This window comes from Lepisosteus oculatus, unplaced genomic scaffold (assembly GCF_040954835.1).
Source record: "Lepisosteus oculatus isolate fLepOcu1 unplaced genomic scaffold, fLepOcu1.hap2 HAP2_SCAFFOLD_94, whole genome shotgun sequence".
In the NCBI taxonomy this organism is placed as follows: domain Eukaryota; kingdom Metazoa; phylum Chordata; class Actinopteri; order Semionotiformes; family Lepisosteidae; genus Lepisosteus; species Lepisosteus oculatus.
Window position 1 is genome coordinate 295,437 of NW_027168430.1, and position 23,858 is coordinate 319,294.

Sequence of the window (23,858 nt, forward strand, 5' to 3'; positions counted from 1 at the left end):
TGAGGTCACGGGGACAGGGGAGTCACACGCTGGCGGTTTGAATACGCGGAAGATCACTGAGGGATCCACAGTATATGGACCCTCCGTGCGCCATCAGTCCGCACTCCGGACTCTGAATCCTGCCATCCGAGTTAAGATCTCGGCGGAACCTGAGGCACAGTTCCTTCTTAAAACGTAATCTGGTGAGCATTTCTAGAATCGTACTTGTATAGATGCAGCCTTTAATGTGTTGCTAGGTTAAAATTGATGACTTCTTGTATTTCAGTAGGCAACTGCCCTCTTGATTTCGGATTTAATTTCTTTATTACAGGGGCGCTTTTATGATGACAGAGTCATGTTCAGGTACTTTGCTTGATGGAGGAAGCTCATTTCGGACTCTGTGATCTGCTCACCTGGAAAGGTCTGCTGTACTACTACAAGAGAGAAGTAGAGTCTGGAAGAAGGGACAATTTTATGATGCTTTGGAAGGTAATGTTTTTTTTTTCTTTGAAATCGAAATGAATCAGAATAGCAGTGCAAAAGACAAACTCTTGGTTTGGTTTAAAGAGATATGGTTTTAAAACAGACAACATGTAGAAAACAGGTGTTTCTCACTTTTGGAAAAGAATGGACCGGGGGTAATATTTTACTAGTTGCAGGGCTGAGCTCACTGGGTTACAGTCCTGCAGTGTCACACCAGGTCCAGTGGTGCAATGGATAACGCGTCTGATTACGAATCAGGAGATTGTAGGTTCGACTCCTGTCTGGCTCAGGTCATTTTTAAACGCACCGGGCTGCTCCCTAAGTAGTCTGTGCTACTTACTGCATTGTAATTGCACCCAGTAAGAGATTTCCTTCATGTAAATGAACTGCACCTGACAGCTTTAGAAAAACACCTGGGCTCAGTACGGTGCTGAGAACTCAGCGTTGCTGTTCTAATTAGCACGCACTGCATCGGCTATGAACCCGAACTTTTCAATTATTCCGACCAGTAAGTCAACACGTAGTCCACATGAAAGGAAGAAATATTCTCTTGTCTGTCTCTTGTTTTTATAGAACTGAATGTCCCTGACAATGTACTGTTAGTTTTAATTGAAGAACGGCATTTGTTTTCAAATATACCAGACAAGTTTACGTAACTGCTCGTGCGACACTCAGTTGTAATTAGTCAAGAAATAAAGTCAAACAACAGCTGCGGGTTTGATTCTGAACGTACAGATGCAGCCATTCAAAATGGGTGAGGTATTTCGCGGCATACCGCGACACGCCCACCGGGGTATCACGCGGTTCACGTGTGTCACGTGACTAACTATCCGGCGTCGCCTTGTAAAACCGCCAGGGGGAGCTTAACCTCTCATGTACAGCATTTGAGCCTTTAATTTTGAACTGTGTATTACAGCATGTTAATCATCAGTCATTAAAATGTTGGTATATTTTATGAAAGCAAGATTGCTCAGTTGGACAAAACCAACTGAGCTGTGCATCACACAGCTGCCAGCGCACCTCACCGTACCAGGCCACCACTGCGTCATATAGCTGCAAGCGCACCTCACCGTGCCAGGCCACCACTGCATCATACAGCTGCCAGGGCACCTCACCGTGCCAGGCCACCACTGCGTCACAACACACAGCTGCCAGTGCACCTCTACATACCCGACCACCACTGCATCACACAGCTGCCAGCGCACCTCACCGTGCCAGGCCACCACTGCGTCACAACACACAGCTGCCAGTGCACCTCTACATACCCGACCACCACTGCATCACACAGCTGCCAGCGCACCTCACCGTGCCAGGCCACCACTGTGTCACAACACACAGCTGCCAGTGCACCTCTACATACCCGACCACCACTGCATCACACAGCTGCCAGCGCACCTCACCGTGCCAGGCCACCACTGCGTCACAACACACAGCTGCCAGTGCACCTCTACATACCCGACCACCACTGCATCACACAGCTGCCAGCGCACCTCACCGTGCCAGGCCACCACTGCGTCACAACACACAGCTGCCAGTGCACCTCTACATACCCGACCACCACTGCATCACACAGCTCCAGCGCACCTCACCGTGCCAGGCCACCACTGCGTCACAACACACAGCTGCCAGTGCACCTCTACATACCCGACCACCACTGCATCACACAGCTCCAGCGCACCTCACCGTGCCAGGCCACCACTGCGTCACAACACACAGCTGCCAGTGCACCTCTACATACCCGACCACCACTGCATCACACAGCTCCAGTGCACCTCACCGTGCCAGGCCACCACTGCGTCACAACACACAGCTGCCAGTGCACCTCTACATACCCGACCACCACTGCATCACACAGCTCCAGCGCACCTCACCGTGCCAGGCCACCACTGCGTCACAACACACAGCTGCCAGTGCACCTCTACATACCCGACCACCACTGCATCACACAGCTGCCAGCGCACCTCACCGTGCCAGGCCACCACTGCGTCACAACACACAGCTGCCAGTGCACCTCTACATACCCGACCACCACTGCATCACACAGCTGCCAGCGCACCTCACCGTGCCAGGCCACCACTGCGTCACAACACACAGCTGCCAGTGCACCTCTACATACCCGACCACCACTGCATCACACAGCTGCCAGGGCACCTCACCGTGTCAGGCCACCACTGCGTCACACATATTTCAGCGCCATATATTTCATGGATATTATGGAATATAATGGATGGATATCTTAGTTATCTTTCAAGTTCACAGGTTTGCATGCATAATTTAATTTTGAAAGCCACTGAGACATCAGGTACTACTGTTGTATTTATGAAAAAGAAACAAAACAAAAAACATACTAACAACTGTGCCATCCTACTCCTTAGTTAATACATTTTATTATTCATAAACAGTTAACATTGTTAGCAAAATATTTTGAATTATATTTAACCCTATTTTATCTTTAGTTTTGTATTTAACTTATTATATGATAGTCAGACTTAATGTATATTTGAACAATGAAAATATATTTTTACAAGATTTTACATTCACTTTAATGCACTTAAAATTAATATGGTTAATAATAGTAAACTGTAACATGCTGTAACAAGATCGGTTAAACTGCGAAGAAAATGCTTTCAGAGAAAATGTTTCAGGTGTGAAGAACATAGATGTCCAATGCAATTTCAACCAAACCTGTTCCCACACACCCTGCCCCCACTACCATTAGAATAAACACAAACATTTTAGCGTTTCATTCTGAGCAGAAGACCCTCACACCTGAAGAGTGCTGGCTGTGACGAATTAAACCGGTTTTACAGGTTTCAATCACAGACCATGTGACATGGGACTCAGTAAACTAACACACAGCGCCACTGGATTTGATAATACCTAACCAAAATCCGCAATATGGAAACAGAACCTGTGTAATTGTTGATAGATGATGTACTCGTAACATTTTTTCAAGACGAACTACAACATTTAAAAAATGACTTGTATGTACTTGATATCTCTAATCAATCCACGGGTCCCAGCACAAAACGAAACTAAAACGCATACCGTTTCGCGCTTCTTATTAGTTGCTCAAAAGTAATTTGACCGTATGAAATGCATAATATAAACCTAGAAACATATACGTGAGCAGTACTTAAGCACTGTAGTATCGGTGTTAAGACATACCTCTCAAATACTGTAAATCAAGTTAAAAATATCTCAAGACCGATTCTGGTCGTTATGAAACCATGTTTCGTGTATGTTTTCTTTTTCATCTTGAAATAACTCATTTCTAAATACCTTTTTCACTGTTAACATCTTGCAGCAACTTTGTGACAAAATATACACTCTGACAGTTCATCCTGCTACCAACATTAAATAAAACAAATCTTAAGATTTCTATATTTATGTCTTTATTTAGTGGTTTCATTAGTGACAAAGGCTAAACTTTCTTGGAAAAATGTATTTTATGTGTTGCGGAAAAAACTGACTTGCTTTAACAAAATATGTTTACAAATCCTTTCACCTGGCATTTTCGTAGTTAGAAATTATGGAACGCTCTGTTCAAAGCAAGGGAGTTTTTATGTCCGTTGCAGTTCTTTTGCAACATGAATATAATTATATCGTTATTAATTTCTTGAGATACGTGATTCCATATTATATTCCCTTTTAATCAAATTCTAAAAGTATGCTTGTTGACTCCGGTATCACGTTAGTTAAAGACTTCGAAGCTTACAATGGTTAGGGAGAAATGGAATACTGGTGTGTATTTTTTTCTTTAAAGTACCAAGACCAGCTATATACTGTATGTTTACGTTCCAAAATTAATATCGTTTATGGCCTTCACACGCGTTACAGTATGCTCCTATTCTTTTTATGCTCAGGTACTAAGATTTCCCTTCAGTGGCAAAATTCAATATCTACAACGGGCACAGTAAAGACGTTTACAGTAAGTCTTTCTACGACAGACCAATGGACCACGAGTGCCCCTGTCGGTCAACCAATCACGCACCGCCTACCGGTCAAAGGCCTTTTCTAGGTCTACACTTAAAATGCACAGAGGGAGGGAGCGATCCTCTGAGTACAGACAGACATCCCTCAACAAGGCCAGGTTGTCGCTCATCAGGCGTCCTGCTATCCCACAAGTCTGTTCTTTCCCTACCAGTGAGGCCACTACATTTTGTAGGCGCAGGAAAAGGGCTTTGGAGAGGATCTTAGTGTCCACGCCTAACAGGCTGAGGGGTCTCCAGTTCTTTATGTTATTCTTTGCTCCTTTCTTAAACAAGAGAGAGATAGTGCCTTCTCTTAAGGAGTCAGGCAGCAATTCTGTCTTATAGCTTTCCACGAATAGGAGCAGTAGCGGATCCTGAAGCAGATCCCAAAAGGTGCAATAAAATTCTTTAGGGAGCCCGTCAGCACCCGGAGTTTTCCCCTGCTGTAAGCTCTCCATAGCCTGTCTCAGCTCTTCTACTGTCAAATCCCTCTCAAGTACTTCCCTATCTTCTTCACTCAAAACGTTTTCTAGCTTTGAGGTAAAAAAATGAATTTCTTCATCCTTTACCTCTGTAGAGCTGTACAGTCTTGAGTAGAAGGCCTCGGTGCAGGAGAGAATAGCACTCGGCTCTGTTCTCTCTCGTCCCTCCTCATCAACTACACTTTCCATGACAGACTTGGAGCCTACCACTTTCCTGAAAAAGAAGCGAGTACACTTCTCATTTTCTTCCAAGAACTGCACTCTGCTTCTTAACAGCACTCCTCGACTACTTTCTTCGGCTATGCTCCGGATGTCCTTTTTTAAAAGGGAGATATCCTCGAGCACATCGAAGCCACTGTGCAGCATCGTGTAGAGACGCTGCAGCTGCCTCTGTTTCCTGACTAGCACTCCTCTCCGTCTGGCAGCAGCCTTCCTTCCCTCAGCCATGAAAAAGGCCTTTGTCCTCACCTTCACCTCCTCCCACCACTCTCCTACTGACCCGTACAGACACTGCAAGGACAGCCACTGTGATAGTTTCTCCTTGTAGCGGGATACTACCCCCTCGTTCTCTAGCAGCTTTGTGTTGAGTTTCCAGAGGCCTGGGCCAAAAACAGTCCCGCCCTGGAGTTCCACTCTACACCCTAAAGCCTGATGATCTGAGAAGAAGACAGGCTGAAGAGTGACCCCAACAACTTTCACTCTCTCTGAGACAAAGCAATAGTCAATTCTGGAGCTGCTATTCCTCCCTGACCATGTATATCCTGCTGTTGTGGGATATATACATCTATATGTGTCTGAGAGTTTAAAGTCTTTTCTGTCTCACTAGTTACCTTCTTCTTTTTCTTTTTCTTCTTACCAATTTCCTGCCAGCCATCCTCTGAATGAGCCTTCATCAGGGTGGCAGCAGTAAAAGCATTCACGGAGTCCATTTCAAGGAAGGGGGTAGAGGGAGGGGTGGAGGGGTTCCAGCTGTCCCCATCGCCATGCTCTCCTTCCTCCTCGCTCGGGGAGAAAACAGAGTCATTTTTCCTTTTCCTCAAGTCCAGCTCCTGGGAGCACTGAGGGGAAAGGGGTGCAGCCAATGCACCAGTCTCCTCTTCCCCCTCACCCACCAGCTGCTGCAGATCCTCCGTGATGGACTGGATGGAGGAGAGGAGGGCATCTGTAGCACTTGCAGAGTCTGAGAAAAGCAGCTCCGCTGAATCCTGGGTCTCCTCGCTGGACCCGCTCCACCGGGGGGCCCCACACTGGCCCTCGTTCTGAGGAGCAGGAATGGGGGAGGGGTCCTCGCTGTTCTCGGGGGTTTGTCTGCTCGTGCTTGTCTGGTGCAGTCTGCGGTTGTGGGGGCGTAGTGGATTTCTCTTCCACCGGCCCCAGCGCCACAGCAGGACTGATCCTGGCTGGAGCCTGAGACTCTTTGTCCAACAAGGGTTCTTTGTTTGACTTGTTGTTTGCTTTGGCTTTTCGGGCCGGTTTGGCTGAAACAAGCACTGCCTCATCCTTTCTCATTTTGAGTTTATTGGCGTAGGCGTGAGGGCAGTTCTTAAAAACGTGTCCTTCCGAGCCACATAAATTGCACTTTGGCAGCATTGAACAGTCAGAGGCTAAATGTCCCTGTTTGCCACAGGTCTTGCAGCATTTCACAGTGCAGGACGATGCCAGGTGTCCCACAGCACCACAGCGCCGACACACCTTTGGTTGTCCCACATAAAAAACATAGCCATTGCAGGCGCCCAGCCGGATTGTAGAGGGCAGGTGCCTTAAGCCTCCATTTACATTGTCCGGTAGCAAGCAAACCTCGAATTTCCTTGCTCCTGTTTTTATACCGTCAACATCTCTAACCTCAGTTCCATGGTGGACGATGCAGTACTGGTTAAGCCAGGTGTGAATGTCCTCCGTCTTTGCCAGTTCCGAGAACACAACAACATGCACCGTTTTCCTCTCTCTCCGTGTCAGAGGCTGCAAGATGATCTTCTCAAGGGCAGGAACTTTCCCTCTTTTTGCCTCAAACACATCCACACATTGTTCAAACAGAGAATAGGTAGCAAAAACAACCTCAGATGCTTTCTGACCTGGGAGAGCGAAGATGAAATCCAAGTGCCGAGGTTCAAAGCCAAGTTCCTTCTGTAACACTTTTCTGCTGAACTGCATACGATCCAATTACTGCATACGCCAGTAATTCAAGATGGCGCCATGTTAGTGGCAGCCTGCTACAGCAGCTCCGTGTCTTTTTGTTGTCTTTTTGTTTCTTTCAGTTAGTAAATGCTAGTGTGTTAGTGTTTTTTCTTCATACCTTTGCCGGCAACTAGATTTGCGATCACAACATGATGGATACTAGGAAGCTGAGAAACTTTTTCTTGTTTTTTCTGATACTCGGACCTCTGTGGCTATCGAGTTGCAATGCCGATAGCCACAGAGGCATTGTCTACACGCGGGACCAGCTGATCGCGCTAGCGCGTCCGCCTCTACTCACTGGAGAGAAGCCATCGGTGCCGGAGGAGCTGAGGAGGAGAAGCCGAGGCTGTAGGGCTGGTGCGACGCGAAAGGCGAAGAGAAGGAGATTTAAACCCTACCTTCCTTCGATCATCATGGGAAATGTGCGGTCCTTAGCGAACAAGATGGACGAACTGGGAGCATTGGTGAGAAGCCAGAGGGAGTATCGTGAATGCAGTATCATGTGTTTCACCGAGACGTGGCTGCAGGAACTTATTCCGGACTCGAACGTTACCATCGGCGGCTTTCAGACGGTGCGGGCGGACAGAAATACCGAAAGCGGTAAGAGGAAAGGAGGGGGGCTCGCGGTGCTTGTAAACAACAGATGGTGTAATCCTGGACATATTCATGTTAAGGAGCGCGTCTGTAACCCGGACATTGAACTGGTAGCCGTAGGACTGCGTCCGTACTATCTGCCGCGGGAGTTTACATGCGCCATCTTTGTTGTTGTTTACATTCCACCTACGGCAAATGCAGAGGTAGCGTGTGACGTCATAAACACAGTCACAGCCAGGCTACAAACAAAGCACCCAAGCGCTTTTATAGCTATTTCAGGAGACTTTAACCACGTATCTATTTCCACCACTCTGCCTACTTTCCACCAGTTTGTTAAGTGCCCGACCAGGGAAAACAAAACACTGGACTTATTATATGCCAATGCTAAGGATGCATATAGTTCCACAGCCCTTCCCCCCCTTGGCAGATCAGATCACAACCTTGTCTTGCTTACACCACTATACAAGCCTATTGTCCAGCGCCAACCTGTGACCATGAGGACCGTGAGGAGATGGTCTCAGGAGGCTATGGAGGATCTACGTGGTGCTTTGGAGGCCACCAACTGGGATGTGCTGTGCGAACCACATGGGGAGGACATAGACAGCATGGTGGACTGTGTCACTGACTATATTAACTTCTGCGTAGACAACACCATCCCCACCAAAGACGTACACTGCTTTTCAAATAACAAACCCTGGATCACCAGCGACCTGAAGGCTCTTCTGAATGACAAGAAGAGAGCCTTTAGGAGGGGAGATAAGGAAGAGGTCAAGCGTGTACAGAGGGAGCTAAAGCAGAAGTTAAGAGAGAGCAAGGATGCCTACAGGAGGAAGGTAGAGGACAAGCTGCAAAGGAATAGGGTGAGAGATGTATGGAGCAGCATGAGAGAGATCACTGGCTTCAAACAGGCTGGGGTTGCAACAGAAGGGAACCTGGAGATGGCCAACAAGTTGAACCAGTTCTTTAACAGGTTTGATTCTGGGTCCTCTGTGGCGCAACACCCATCCCCCCACAGCCACACGCTCCCTAACCCTTCACAGCTGCAACTGCCCAACACCTCCTCCATCCCCCCACAAACATGGCCGCCTACAGCTACAACCCCCGACGGCTGCTCACCCACCCATCCCCCACAGCTGCCACTCTCCAACACCTCTGCCATTAACACCTCCGGCACTGAAAGCACTATGAGCATCATCCCCCGGGCCAGGCTGACCATCACAGCTGACCAGGTGAAGAAGGAGCTGAAGAGGCTGCACGGGGGTAAGGCCACAGGACCAGATAACATCTGTCCCAGAGTTCTGAGGGCCTGTGCTGATCAGCTGAGCGGAGTGCTCCAGCGACTGTTCAACCTGAGCCTGCGCTTGGAGAGAGTCCCGGTGCTCTGGAAGACATCATGCCTGGTCCCGGTACCAAAGAAAGGGCGCCCCTCTGTCCTCAACGACTACAGACCAGTTGCACTGACTTCTCACATCATGAAGACACTGGAGAGACTGGTCTTATCCCACCTGAGACCCATGGTCAGCTCATCACTGGACACCCTACAGTTTGCCTACCAGCCCAGTGTTGGTGTGGAGGATGCGATCATCTACATGCTGCAAAGGGCCTACTCACACCTGGACAGGGCTGGCAACACTGTAAGGATCATGTTTTTCGACTTCTCCAGTGCCTTCAATACCATCCAGCCCTTACTTCTAAGGAGGAAGCTGGAGGAGATGCAAGTCGATGCCTCCATGACCTCGTGGATCACTGACTACCTGACGGGCAGACCACAGTCTGTGAGACTTCAGAACTGCGTGTCTGAACTGGTAGTGAGTAACACAGGGGCACCTCAAGGGACAGTTCTTTCTCCATTCCTCTTCACCCTCTATACTTCGGACTTTAAGTACAACTCAAAGTCATGCCACCTGCAAAAGTTCTCAGATGACTCTGCGATTGTGGGGTGTATCAAGGGTGAGCAGGAGGAGGAGTACAGAGGACTGGTCAGCAGCTTTGTGGAGTGGTGTGGGGTGAACCACTTGGAACTGAATGTTACAAAGACAAAGGAACTGGTGGTAGATTTCAGGAGGAAAAAGGTCAAACCTACTCCTGTCTACATCCATGGGAGTGGCGTGGAGATGGTGGACTCGTACAAGTACCTGGGAGTGCACATCGACGATAGACTGGAATGGTCTAAGAACATCGAGGCCATCTATAAGAACGGACAGAGCCGACTTTACTTCTTGAGGAGGCTCAGGTCCTTCAATGTGTGTAGTAAGATGCTACACATGTTTTATCAGTCGGTGGTAGCGAGTGCCATTTTCTACGCAGTGGTGTGCTGGGGCTCTGGGATTAGAGCAGTAGATTCCAAAAGGCTGAACAAGCTCATCAGGAGAGCGAGCTCTGTCATTGGGTCTGACCTGGACCCCTTGGAGGTAGTGGCTGAGAGGAGAATGATGTCCAAACTGGAGGCCATCATGGACAACTTCTCCCATCCCCTCTATGACAGGCTTGCAGGAATGAAGAGCATGTTCAGCAATAGACTGATTCACCCACGGTGCGACAGGGAGCGCTACAGGAGGTCATTCTTGCCGTCTGCCATAAGACTGTACAACGCATCCACCTTGCGTCTTGGCAGAGGCAACAGCGACAGTGACCTGTTTCTGGACTAAACGCATATACACATATACTGCTACATCTGTTCTCTTTCTTTTTCTTTTTCTTTTTCCCGTTTACAACCACTTTTGTGCAATATATGCCAGGGACCTGTGCAATACATTTATATTTATATTTATATCTATGGTTACATCTATATTTATATTCATACGTGTGATACGATTTTCTGTGTACTGTTCTGTTCTAGTTTCCTCTTGTGTGTCCGGACTGTGAGTAACTCTTGTATTGTATTGTATGTATTGTACTATTAGTATATAATTCGTTACACTGTGGCTGTGTTGTGTGTGTTAAGCTGCTGTTGCACTGCAATTTCCCTCACGGGATCAATAAAGTATCTATCTATCTATCTATGAAGAGGTCACCCAAAAGCTCAAAACGTACAGCATTCTTGCGGGATCCAAAGGTTGCCATCTCAAACTGCAAAACAAACACTGCTTCCACAAAACAAGAAAACAATCCAACTACTCCAACTACAGGCTGATCAAGGTATCTCCCCTGCCAGGTAAGCCGAGAGCCACAGGCGATGAGCCCGGAGCTGAACGGGCCCCACTGGCTCGTTTGTAAGGCCAGGTGCATTACCAACCACGACCGGCAGGGCAGAGGCCTTGAAGGCGGCCTGGGCTCCTGCAGCTGTCCAGCCACGCACTCTGGTTTCTCTTCATCTCGTACAAATCTTTTGCCTTTTACTAAAGATTTCCATGGAGAGGAGCATGAATGAGTTCCATACAATTTTTGTGCTTCCCTGCCTTCGGGTGGGGCGCAGCTGGGCTGGTCAAAGAGAGAAAACAAAACCGCTCACAATCGCTCTTATTACGGCGACTGTGGCCGTCTGCTCTGCGAGTCCTCGGTCTCCGCCTGTCTGATTGGCGCTCTTTTCTTTGGGAGGCGGGAAGTGTCCGGCCGCAAATATGAAGCGTTACAGCAACGACATGCCATGAGACGATTGACAACGATTTCCATAGGATCCCCGCGGTTGCCTGGCAACCGTCAGCTTTGCGCAGTGGCAGTATCGTAGCCTGTGAGGTTTAGCCGAGGCGCGATTATTGCTAGTTGAAAACTTTTCCCAATACCCCGCTTCCGCCGGTTTGCAATACAATCGGCGAAAGCAATTTTTGACAGTCTCGTCAGAGACTGAGCAAGGTGTTTAAAGACAGATTTTGTCATGGTAACATCATGGTAGAAAGAAACAAGCTTGTTACGTCTCAACAGAAACGCTCTTTAGCTCTTTCAGCGTTATGCAGAGAACAGCGTCTGTCGAGATCACTTTTGAGTCAGCGCGAAACGCCGTGTGCTGTCAGTTTGATTTCATATTGCTCATAGCGGCGCCCGGCCTTTGTCTGTCAAACGTTAGGTTGCGCTTCTTCATGCTGCATCGTCGGCATGAGTGGAGCTTTTTAAACGTCTGTACTTACTGCGCCCCATAAGAAATTGTTTGTCCCCGTTCAAAAGAGATTGTGCGATGTCCTGCAGCGTTCGCAAAGCAAACCTTTGACAGTTTGAAAAGAGGAATTTATTCTGCTTCCTGTGCGTGCAGTAGTTACAAAGTTGAACGTCTTTACACGATCTGCTGCAGTTTTCAGTGGGCGGGCTTTGTCAGATGGCTTGGAAAAACGCACTGTGTTTCGGCTCGGGAAACATCATGAGCAGTGTCCTGCATGTTTTCTGTGTATAGCTGTCTTTTAACGCATACAGAATTCATTCGAAATCATTGATTTCTCCAATTAACAAAGGTCCCTTTTTGAACCTGCCAGAAGCATTCTTTCAATGTAACAGATTTACTCCGAGGAAAGGCAGCATGACATTGAGAGTAGCTCAAGCTTTCAGCACCCGTATCGGACTGCGTGTATGCAGACACCGCTCAGAATCCCCTGTAAGATTCTCCCTCAGTTCCGTTGTGCAGTGCTTTACCTCTTTCAAAAGGCTTCACTTTCCTAGTCACATTCCAATGCTCATCGAACCCGGGCTGTTTCCTCCAGCGGTATAGTATTGCAGTGAGACAGCACGATGCCTGCAAGACTATGTCACGCTAAACGCCACAGATTGTGTTTGTCCCTTCGTGTCAGTCGTCCTGCAGCCACGGGAAGTGGGACACAAACATGCTGCAATGCTTTCAGGACGTTAGGATTTGTTTGTGCAACATCCGAGAAGAGTACTTGTGGCTTGAATGTGAACTGTACGTGCCCACCCCCTTTCCTCTGTAGTGCATGAGTTCCTCCCGGCATGCCCTTCGTCATTGTTCTGTCATCTTGTATTTAAAGGGTTGTATTTCTGCTGCTGAAAATAAGCAACGGTTTTCTCACAACGCCCTTTGTTCCCGACGGAGCCCTTGTCTGTCATGACATTCTTCAAAACCTCAAGCTAGAAGAAGACGACAAATATGAAGCGTTACAGCAACGACATGCCATGAGACGATTGATGACGATTTCCATAGGATCCCCGCGGTTGCCTGGCAACCGTCAGCTTTGCGCATTGGCAGTATCGTAGCCTGTGAGGTTTAGCCGAGGCGCGATTATTGCTAGTTGAAAACTTTTCCCAATACCCCGCTTCCGCCGGTTTGCAATACAATCGGCGAAAGCAATTTTTGACAGTCTCGTCAGAGCGTGACATAGTCTTGCAGGCATCGTGCTGTCTAACTGCAATACTATACCGCTGGAGGAAACAGCCCGGGTTCAATGAGCCTTGTAATGTGACTAGGAAAGTGAAGCCTTTTGAAAGAGGTAATGTCGACGCTTTTTTAACAGAGCACCAAAAAAGCGTCTTTTTTGAAGGCCTGGGTACTGAGCATTGGTGGTTCAGTGGTAGAATTCTCGCTTACCATGTGGGAGGCTCTGGTTCGATTCCCAGCCAAAGCAGTAGCTTTTGCAGCGAGCGGCTCCATCACTTGCATCCCCTTGCAACTCGCAACTGAAAACCCACTGAAGCAAAGCATTTGTTAGCCAGGTCAGTACCCGGATGAGGGTGAGCTACAGGGAAAAACAAAGTTTCCAGCTGGAAGCGGTGTTAATGGTGCCGGTGGGGGGGCGCTCACCCTGCATCACGCTTTCATGTATGCTATTGCAGACACCAACGTTGCCTAGATAGAAAACCGAAATAGCCGTGGGTTTGCTTGCTGGTCTGAAGGATCTCTCTTCGAATATCTATCATTTGTCAATGGAAGTAAAAAGCGCTGCAATCTCATACGTTCACAATCAAACTCGCAGCTGTTGTTCGACTTTATTTCTTGACTAATTACAACTGAGTGTCGCATGAGCAGTTACATAAACTTGTCTGGTATATTTGAACACAAATGCCGTTCTTCAATTAAAACTAACAGTACATTGTCAGGGACATTCAGTTCTATACAAACAAGAGACAGACAAGAGAATATTTCTACCGTTCATGTGGACTACGTGTTGACTTACTGATCGGAATAATTGAAAAGTTCGGGCTCATAGTCGATGCAGTGCGTGCTAATTAGAACAGCAACGCTGAGCTCTCAGCACCGTACTGAGCCCAGGTGTTTTTCTAAAGCTGTCAGGTGCAGTTCATTTACATGAAGGAAATCTCTTACTGGGTTCGATTACAATGCAGTAAGTAGCACAGACTACTTAGGGAGTAGCCCGATGCGTTTAAAAACGACCCGAGCCAGGCAGGAGTCGAACCTGCAATCTCCTGAGCCGTAGTCAGACGCGTTATCCATTGCGCCACTGGCCCTGGTGTGACACTGCAGGACTGTAACCCAGTGAGATCAGCACTGCAACTAGTAAAATATTACCCCCGGTCCATTCTTTTCCAAAAGTGAGAAACACCTGTTTTCTACATTTTGTCTGTTTTAAAACCATATCTCTTTAAACCAAACCAAGAGTTTGTCTTTTGCACTGATATTCTGATTCATTTCGATTTCAAAGAAAAAAAAACATTATCTTCCAAAGCATCATAAAATTGTCCATTCTTCCAGACTCTACTTCTCTCTTGTAGTAGTACAGCAGACCTTTCCAGGTGAGCAGATCACAGAGTCCGAAATATGCTTCCTCCATCAAGCAAAGTACCTGAACATGACTCTGTCTTCATAAAAGCGCCCCTGTAATAAAGAAATTAAATCCGAAATCAAGAGGGCAGTTGCCTACTGAAGTTCAAGAAGTCATCAATTTTAACCTAGCAACACATTAAGGGCTGCATCTATACAAGTACGATTCTAGAAATGCTCACCAGATTACGTTTTAAGAAGGAACTGCGCCTCAGGTTCCGCCGAGATCTTAACTTGGATGGCAGGATTCAGAGTCCGGAGTGCGGACTGATGGCGCACGGAGGGTCCACATACTGTGGATCCCTCAGTTTTCTTCCGCGTGTTTAAACCGCCAGCGTGTGACTCCCCTGTCCCCGTGACCTCATTGCTCTGCTCTCGCCTCTGTGCAGCTGAGCCTGACTCATGGTAAAGTGGAAAAAAATATGCCCTCAACGTGAGATTTACTCTGGATCGAGGATAGATGTCACCTTTTTATCGTTGAACAGGATGTATGTGATGTGGCGACTAGGTTCAATTTTGTATCCTTTTAAAAGATTAAGGACTGCGGTGAGCGTGATTTACCACCGTTTCAGCTAAGAACCCGACGTGAGCACCGTTTAAGCTGCATAGACTCGGTCGTTTAACTCTTCTCCATTAGCAGGGTTAAGGTTAAAGAAAAAAAACATTGCTGACTTCTTTTTTTTTGCCAGCCGCTAGCGCTGATTAGCAATGTTTGTATTTCATGTTTTGCAAGTTCCATCCATTTTAAGAAAAACAAGTCGCGTTAAAGACAGGAAATGAATACTTGCATCTAATTAAGTCTAGCCATAGGCGGTTGTCTGTAAGGACCAGTTCTGTTCGAGAAGACAGAACAAAGAAGGCACCACTGGGATTCGGACCCAGGATCTCCTGTTTAAGAGACAAGCGCTTTAACCAACTAAGCCACGGTGCCCCGGGAGTCTTGTCCTTTTGCAGCCACTTGGACACACCACTCAGACACATCTGCATTCGGTGTGTGCTCCGCCTGCTCGCTGAGCAAGTTGCCACCTTTACATACAATAGCAACATCGACACCAAGAGAAAGGATGACAAATGGCTTTTATCTGGAACTTTTCATGTCCAAGGAGCTCAATGTGCTTTCTGTGTACAACAGGGCCACTGAACTCCACACTGGCCACTGAACCACAGCAGTGGCTTGCTGGCTTGACATCTCCCAAGGAAAATGTTGAAATCGCATGTGGAACAGGAAAAGGACCCTCGAGTACGAGGGAAAAAAAAGAAAAAGATCATCTGGAGCGCGCCAACCCATGTCTGGACAGCTCAGTTTTGTCGACGAGGTGGCTGAGTGGTTAAGGCGATGGACTGCTAATCCATTGTGCTCTGCACGCATGGGTTTGAGTCCCATCTTCGTTGCTCTCTACGTGTGCCCGTTCGACGTTGGCCCTCCCTTTGTTTGCTCCAGTACTAGAGCCTTACATTTTCTAGCGGTGGCTGAACATGGTATAGTAAGCTAACGTCGGTATCGAGCAGTGGCAGTAACAGTATTTACGTGCCGCTGCTGCCAAGTGGCTCTGGGTTGAGACCGCGTTTTCACTTACTTGCAGCACAAACGGAGAAAGCGATTTTTGACAGTCTCTCGAGAGACTGCGCTAGGTGTTTAGGGATAGACTTTGTCAGTTCCCCCTGGGATGATGGCCTCTCAAATAGTTTGTGATTCCTCTAGACGTTTATACAGTAGAAGCCTGCTTCGTGGCTTAAATCCAAGCTAAGGAAACGAGTTAGAGGTCTGATGCAGAACTGCGAATTCAATGAAGGGGAACACTACAGTACATTGCGCTGTATGTTGAGGAAAGCTGCCCCCTTCTGTTCCTTGTCGACCGAACAGAGGACTGTAAAGGATACCGCCAAGAAACTTTAGGATGTTGGTTGGAATCCAGCTCCAAAGAAGCCCCTTTGGGTGTTATGTCATCAAAAAGTAAGAACAGAGAATCTCCCTTTGATCAAAAGCGCAACAGAACTGTTTTCCGTGGAGCAGGTTTCAGATCCGTAGACCTGTTTTATTTGTAGGGCAGGGCGCATTCCCTGCACTGCACTTTCAAAAGCATTTACATTCGTGTTAGACGCAAGAATTGCCTTTGATTTGCGTGCTTACGAACGCCATGGAAAACGAAACAAAACAAAAGCCCTCAGCTCCTGCACTTGATTATAATGCTTTTTTTTTATTTTTATTAAACATGTAGAATTTACAAATACAAATACAACAAGAGGATCAGAGTCATGTACAAGAGAAAAAAAACGCAGCAGAAAAAAAAAACATTTAACTACCAGAGGTAATTAAGTAATTATGTGATCAAATTGTATATTTTACATGTATCATATTTTCCTTGCTTTAATATTTCTCAATTATAAACTTTAGTTTCAACATGCATGCGTTTCCTGTAAAAAAATAAAACTCAGCACAGTTTTTTACAAAACAAAAAAAACGTTTTTCTTTTAACAACATTTCGAGTACCTCTGGCATTCATGAAAAAGACATACACAAAAGCAAATAACTAACTCTAAGACTGTCTAAACTATTGAGTTTTTCAAAGAACCAGAACTATAACAGTCCTTAACACTTAACTACAGCATTCCAAACTAACACTAAAGAAACACTAGTATATACTGGTATAACAAATAAAACCAAACATAATCATTAACTGAGCAGTCACTGAGAGCAAATCTCCTTCCCGTCCACAAAGGCCCTCGCTCCCACAAAGTAGGCTCTCCTCCCCTCTCTTCTGGCAGCTTCAACCTGGGGCCACAGCTGGTTCCTGGTGCTCCTGCCCGCGGCAGACAGTTCCTCTGCAAACCTCAGTTTGTTCCCATTCAAATACTCATTCCCCCTCGCCGCTCGCCACAGCATGTCCCTCGCCGTCCTCTTGGTGAACTGTATTATAATCGATCTGGGGCGCACTTGCCCAGACATGTTCGCTCTCCCGAGCCTGTGAACAAAGTCAATGGCCGATATTACGTCCTCCTGGTCCGGCAGGGTCCTTTTACAGATACCCTTCACTGTTGCAACAAGGTCCTTATCACGTTCCTCTTTAACTCCAAATAATTTTAAATTCCATCGTCGACAGTATCTATCTACATCGTTCACTTTCAATTCAAGTTCTTTAATATGCTTTTCTTGTTCGGTATTTACTTGTTTAAGAACTTTTACTTCACTCTTTAAGTCTTCAACCTCTTTAAACACACAGTCCATGGACTTTTTAAGACTTTCGATTGCGACTGTATTAAATCGAATCATTTCCTTCAGCTCACCCATCATGTTAAAGATGTTGGTTTGGAGCTCCTCCAGCGTCAGGTCACCCCTTCCTCTCTTGGCCGCCGGGGTTTTCACAGGGGTGCTGGGCAGGGACTCCGGCTCTACCGTACGAGCGCATCTCCAGCACTCTTTCCACGTCCCCTCCAGCTGCTTCACTTTTCCCTGTAGTTCCATCGATTTTCTTGTAGTGCTATACATATACGATTGAGGTATCTTAGATTTCTCCTTCGAGGACCCAGCACTCTCTTTTCTTTTCCCAGTGTTACTCATATCGAAATTCTTAAACCTAAAAAAAATCGTTTTTTTTTCTTTCAATTATAACTGAAGTTTAAACAAGTAGTGTTAAGTCTTTATTTTTCTGTAGTCAAAAAAAGCAAAAATTAACATTCAGGTCATGAAAAACTCAAAAAAACTCCTCAACCACTAAACTTTACCTCCCACCTGAGCGCCATCTTGAACGCCCCTACCACCAGAGAATGCTCACGATTTCGGAAGCTGTCTCCGGGACGTGCTGATTCCACACATCCTGAATAAATCATGATATAGTTAGTTGCTGTAGCTAGACGTTTAAATGAGTTTCATGGCCAGATGGACTGTTTCCTCCAGCGGTATAGTATTGCAGTGAGACAGCACGATGCCTGCAAGACTATGTCACGCTAAACGCCACAGATTGTGTTTGTCCGTTCGTGTCAGTCGTCCTGCAGCCACGGGAAGTGGGACACAAACATGCTGCAATGCTTTCAAGACGTTAGGATTTGTTTGTGCAACATCCGAGAAGAGTACTTGTGGCTTGAATGTGAACTGTACGTGCCCGCCCCCTTTCCTCTGTAGTGCATGAGTTCCTCCCGGCATGCCCTTCGTCATTGTTCTGTCATCTTGTATTTAAAGGGTTGTATTTCTGCTGCTGAAAATAAGCAACGGTTTTCTCACAACGCCCTTTGTTCCCGACGGAGCCCTTGTCTGTCATGAAATTCTTCAAAACCTCAAGCTAGATGAAGAAGAGGACAAATATGAAGCGTTACAGCAACGACATGCCATGAGACGATCGATAACGATTTCCATAGGATCCCCGCGGTTGCCTGGCAACCATCAGCTTTGCGCAGTGGCAGTATCGTAGCCTGTGAGGTTTAGCCGAGGCGCGATTATTGCTAGTTGAAAACTTTTCCCAATACCCCGCTTCCGCCGGTTTGCAATACAATCGGCGAAAGCAATTTTTGACAGTCTCGTCAGAGACTGAGCAAGGTGTTTAAAGACAGATTTTGTCATGGTGACATCATGGTAAAAAGAAACGAGCTTGTTACGTCTCAACAGAAACGCTCTTTAGCTCTTTCAGCGTTATGCAGAGAACAGCGTCTGTCGAGATCACTTTTGAGTAAGCGCGAAACGCTGTGTGCTGTCAGTTTGATTTCATATTGCTCGTAGCGGCGCCCGGCCTTTGTCTGTCAAACGTTAGGTTGCGCTTCTTCATGCTGCATCGTCGGCATGAGTGGAGCTTTTTAATCTTCTGTACTTACTGCGCCCCATAAGAAATCGTTTGTCCCCGTTCAAAAGAGATTGTGCGATGTCCTGCAGCGTTCGCAAAGCAAACCTTTGACAGTTTGAAAAGAGGAATTTATTCTGCTTCCTGTGCGTGCAGTAATTACAAAGTTGAACGTCTTTACACGATCTGCTGCAGTTTTCAGTGGGCGGGCTTTGTCAAATGGCTTGGAAAAACGCACTGTGTTTCGGCTCGGGAAACATCATGAGCAGTGTCAGCACAGAGAGGACCATTGTCGTGAGGCTGGTTAGCTCAGTTGGTTAGAGTGTGGTGCTAATAACGCCAAGGTCGTGGGTTCGAGCCCCGTACGGGCCAGGTCCTTTTCTCCCCTCTTACCAAAGCTGTTAGGTTCCTTTCCGTGGTGAGATGGGTTGTCATGCAACGCTGCCACATAGTGCCGACAGACAAGAGTGTTGCGGGAGAAGAGAAAAGTGTTTGATGATTTAAGAGTGTCTTAGGTGGAGCCAAAATCAAGTGTCACAAATGCAAGTGGGAGGATTTCCAATGTTTAATATGGTAAAAATAAGCAGAAGTTATCTGCCGGTCCGGCACAGTCTGCTATGCTTTTGTCATATACTGTAAAGTGGTGTGGAACTGGGTGTCGAACTGGAGCCTCACCATTTGCATATGTGAGGCTCCAGTTATACATCGAGTGTCACGTTAAATGACAAAAATCAAGAGAGTTAAAGCAGCTGGAGAGGTTTTCTTACAACTTTTGAGCTGACACAGTTTTGGAAAATGTTTCCTTCACGCTGCACTGTACAACATAGGCAGCCAAGAGTCTCCAAAACAAAACAGAATTGACAGATAGGAGAAAATTCCCACTCGTCCTGAAGTTCCCAAAATCAAGCACTGAGCATAAACAAAGTGTCTAAGTAGCGTGGGAATGCTAACCCTAACCCTAGCTGGAGTTTGAGCAATCCAGCACTGAGCGTAAAAAGATGAGTCAAAGTAATGTCTAATCTGATTATTTTCCTTAGAGCTGGTTCAGAGTTTGCTCAAGAATTTCCCTTTCACAGATGCGCAAAGAAGAATGTTGGGGGTGCACGCTTCAAGGTGCCTTACAGCTGTAGGGAGTGATTCGAGACGATTCGTGGCGTGTGCTCGTTCCCATATACCGTACACCGGGGGTGCAGTGCTAGGATGACGTACAATACCGCTTGGGCACGTAATGGCGTTATTTGCAAGTGCGGGACGTGAGGGTTTTTGTTTGTTCGTTGTTTTGCTCTGCTTTGCTTTGTTTTGCTTTCCATCGCGTTGGTAAGAGCGTAAATAAAAAGGCGATTCCTGCGTCTACCACTAATGTAAGAGCTATTTCAAGTGCGGCGTGTTGCGGCTTTTCAAATGCTCAACAGGATGACTTCGCATGCACGCGTGCTTTCATGAAGTCGTGTGTGCAACCATGTCTGCTTACGTGCAAACGGGCGTGGTTTCATGTATGCAAAAAACTTTCCTGGGCTCTTCTGAAGCACATAAAATTATTTGGAGATATAAATTAGGCTCTAGAATTGATAACTTTTTTTTCATTTTTGGCATTTTTCATCATTTTTCAGAAAGTGGTTGCAAGCCCGATATCATGCGAAGAAACTTCAGGATTCGGGGATCAGTCAATGGATTTTAAAACACATCCTAAATACAGTGTTCCTGCACCTTTGACCTCATCCAGAATGTATCGTTTTTTGAAAGGGATTGCTGTCAGAATGCACAACTGAATCCCAAACAGAATCTCTAGTCAAATATGATCATTTGTGAAACAGGCAAATGAGTCTCTCAGGTGCCCATTGCTCATTTTCAGACACATTTATGCAATACTTTCACCATGCGTTGAGCAATAGGGATTAAAGATACCAGAGGTAAGGTTTAAAAGTGATTCTGAGGTGGAATAGATCAGCGATACAGCTAGGCATCTGAAATGCGGGGTTTGAGAGCCCTTCAGGGAACACCGTACCCTAAAGGTACCAGAAGTCCACTAGTATAAGCATTAAGTCACTGTCACCCCTGTTACAATGTGATTGCTACATATCTTCATTTCTTTGGTTTTTAAGGAGTAAGAGTGCAGGGGGTCTAAATCTGCGATCCAGTGTGTTGAAGTATTTCACAACACTACCTGTAGCCCGTCTGGAAATAAATCCTCATTCTGATTATTGACCTGGGCATGTACCAAAAAATCAGTGAGCATATATATATATATCACTGTGTTGAAGCTAAAGACCTGTATGTAATAATATGATGCTAAAATGTTATTTTCACATATATTAATGTAATAAATGATTGCTTATGCTTTATAAACAAATCTTATTAAAATAAAAGCTTAAGTTTTGTATTTATCTTGTACCATAGAACATGATTTTCTTTGTATTTCATGCCCACAAAGTGTCAAAATGACGCACTACATGATATAAGGAAGATTATCACATGCATATCGGTATTATCTTTCTCATTAATATGCATTCCTTTCATTACCTTTTAATTTTTAAAATGAACTCAAATTGTGTATAATGTTATAATTTAAGTAGAATAGGTTCTAATAATATAATGATAAAGTGTGTTGCACTACTTCACTACTTCACTGCTCTATGCCGTCTGGAAATAAATCCTCAGACTGCTTACTGCCCAGGGCATGTACCAATAAATTACAGGAGCACATCTATATATCACTGCGTTGAAGCAGGAGACACAATCACTGCAAACATCCTAAATACAGCGTTTCAGCACCTTTGACCTCATCCAGAACGTATCATTTCTTGAAAGGGATTGCTGTCCGAATGCACAGCTGAATCCCAAACAGAATCTCTAGTAAAATACGATCATTTGTGAAACAGGCAAATGACTGTCATTCCTCATTGTCAGACACGTATGCAATGCTTTCACCGTGCATTGAGCAATAGGGATTAAAGACGCCACAGGTAAGGTTAGAAGTCATTCTGACTATATTCTAAAATATTGGACTCATATTCTTATGATGGCAGACATGATGCTGCTTTTAAAACCGGGGTTAATGGACATTATATGACTGTCAATTCTGTTTTGTTTTGGAGACTCTTGGCTGCCTATGTGGTACAGTGCAGCGTGAAGGAAACATTTTCCAAAACTGTGTCAGCTCAAAAGTTGTAAGAAAACCTCTCCAGCTGCTTTAACTCTCTTCATTTTTGTCATTTAATGTAACACTACCAGTTCGACACCACTTTACAGTATATGACAAAAGCATGGCAGACTGTGCCGGACCGGTAGATAACTTCAGCTTATTTTTACCATATTAAACAATGGAAATCCAACCACTTGCATTTGTGACACTTTATTTCTGCTGCACCTAAGACACTCTTAAATCTTCAAACACATTTCTCTTCTCCCGCAACACTCTTGTCTGTCACTATGCTGTGGCATTGGGACCAACACAGACCTCAGGGTGAGCGTTAAGGGTGACGTCAGGGTGAGCGCACCATTAACACCGCTTCCAGCTGGAAGCTTTGTTTTTCCCTGTAGCTCACCCTCATCCGGGTACTGACCTGGCTCACACCTGCTTAGCTTCAGTAGGTTTTCAGTTGCGAGTTGCAAGTGATGGAGCCGCTCGCCGCAAAAGCCACTACATTGGCCGGGAATCGAACCCGAGCCTCCCGCGTGGTAGGCGAGAATTCTACCACTGAACCACCAATGCTCAGTGCCTGGGCCTTCAAAAAAGACGCTTTTTTGGTGCTCTGTGCAAAACGCGTCGACATCTGCTTCCAGCTGCAAAATGCCATTCGCGGACGCTGAAGAACTTATTTCCAAGGCAGCGGGTACAAGCGATTGGGCGTTTTAAAACCACCAGGAACAGCAAAGAGGCGCGCTTCTTTGCTTGCGCCGAAACACACCGACTGGAGGCGGATAACGTAGTCGGCAGGATTCGAACCTGCGCGGGGAGACCCCAATGGATTTCTAGTCCATCGCCTTAACCACTCGGCCACGACTACAGCAAGCCCCACTGCCGCTGCGTTCTTGCTACAATCTTACCTGGAATGCGAGGCGCCGGCGGAAGCCTATTTCAAAGTCGTTCTCTGTTTCAAAAAAACATTTCCAAAATACAAGCCTTGCAGACAGACACGCCTCAGAGGACTTAAGGGTGGCTTCATGTCGGAATGATAAAGTCTCCCCGTCCGGACATGAAAATGCCACTTTGTTACACACAAAAAAAGAATCAACAACAGAGAAATGCCCACAAGCATTTGAAAAGCCGCACCACGTCGCACTTGAAATAGCTCTTACATTAGTGGTAGACGCAGGAATCGCCTTTTTATTTACGCTCTTACCAACGCGATGGAAAGCAAAACAAAGCAAAGCAGAGCAAAACAAAACGAACAAACGAAAACCTTGCGTATAACGCCGTTACGTGCCCAAGCGGTATTGTACATCATCCTAGCACTGCACCCCGGGGCGTACGGTATATGGGAACGAGCACACGCCACGAATCGTCTCGAATCACTCCCTACAGCTGTAAGGCGCCTTGAAGCGTGCACCCCCAACATTCTTCTTTGCGCATGTGTGAAAGGTAAACTCTTGAGCAGACTCTGAACCAGCTCTAAGGAAACTAATCCGATTAGACGTTACTTTGACTCATCTTTTTACGCTCAGTGCTGGATTGCTCAAACTCCAGCTAGGGTTAGGGTTAGCATTCCCACGCTACTTAGACACTTTGTTTACGCTCAGTGCT

At 46.2% G+C, this 23,858-nt stretch overlaps 8 non-coding genes across 8 annotated transcripts; 5 read left to right on the plus strand and 3 right to left on the minus strand.

Moving 5' to 3' along the window:
• The first annotated feature begins 10,981 nt into the window (after positions 1 to 10,981).
• On the plus strand, positions 10,982 to 11,098 carry LOC138236893 (U5 spliceosomal RNA). The gene has a single exon (XR_011188872.1). It is a non-coding gene; the product is annotated as a U5 spliceosomal RNA (small nuclear RNA).
• Positions 11,099 to 11,328: 230 nt separating this feature from the next.
• LOC138236865 (U4 spliceosomal RNA) lies at positions 11,329 to 11,470 on the plus strand. Its single transcript, XR_011188845.1, has one exon. It is a non-coding gene; the product is annotated as a U4 spliceosomal RNA (small nuclear RNA).
• A 1,327-nt stretch (positions 11,471 to 12,797) lies between these two features.
• LOC138236873 (U4 spliceosomal RNA) lies at positions 12,798 to 12,939 on the plus strand. Its single transcript, XR_011188853.1, has one exon. It is a non-coding gene; the product is annotated as a U4 spliceosomal RNA (small nuclear RNA).
• Positions 12,940 to 13,959: 1,020 nt separating this feature from the next.
• trnar-acg (transfer RNA arginine (anticodon ACG)) lies at positions 13,960 to 14,032 on the minus strand. The gene has a single exon. It is a non-coding gene; the product is annotated as a tRNA-Arg (tRNA).
• Positions 14,033 to 18,725: 4,693 nt separating this feature from the next.
• On the plus strand, positions 18,726 to 18,867 carry LOC138236866 (U4 spliceosomal RNA). Its single transcript, XR_011188846.1, has one exon. It is a non-coding gene; the product is annotated as a U4 spliceosomal RNA (small nuclear RNA).
• A 545-nt stretch (positions 18,868 to 19,412) lies between these two features.
• trnai-aau (transfer RNA isoleucine (anticodon AAU)) lies at positions 19,413 to 19,486 on the plus strand. The gene has a single exon. It is a non-coding gene; the product is annotated as a tRNA-Ile (tRNA).
• A 3,269-nt stretch (positions 19,487 to 22,755) lies between these two features.
• Positions 22,756 to 22,826, minus strand: trnag-acc (transfer RNA glycine (anticodon ACC)). The gene has a single exon. It is a non-coding gene; the product is annotated as a tRNA-Gly (tRNA).
• A 213-nt stretch (positions 22,827 to 23,039) lies between these two features.
• trnas-aga (transfer RNA serine (anticodon AGA)) lies at positions 23,040 to 23,121 on the minus strand. Its single transcript has one exon. It is a non-coding gene; the product is annotated as a tRNA-Ser (tRNA).
• Positions 23,122 to 23,858: the final 737 nt, after the last annotated feature.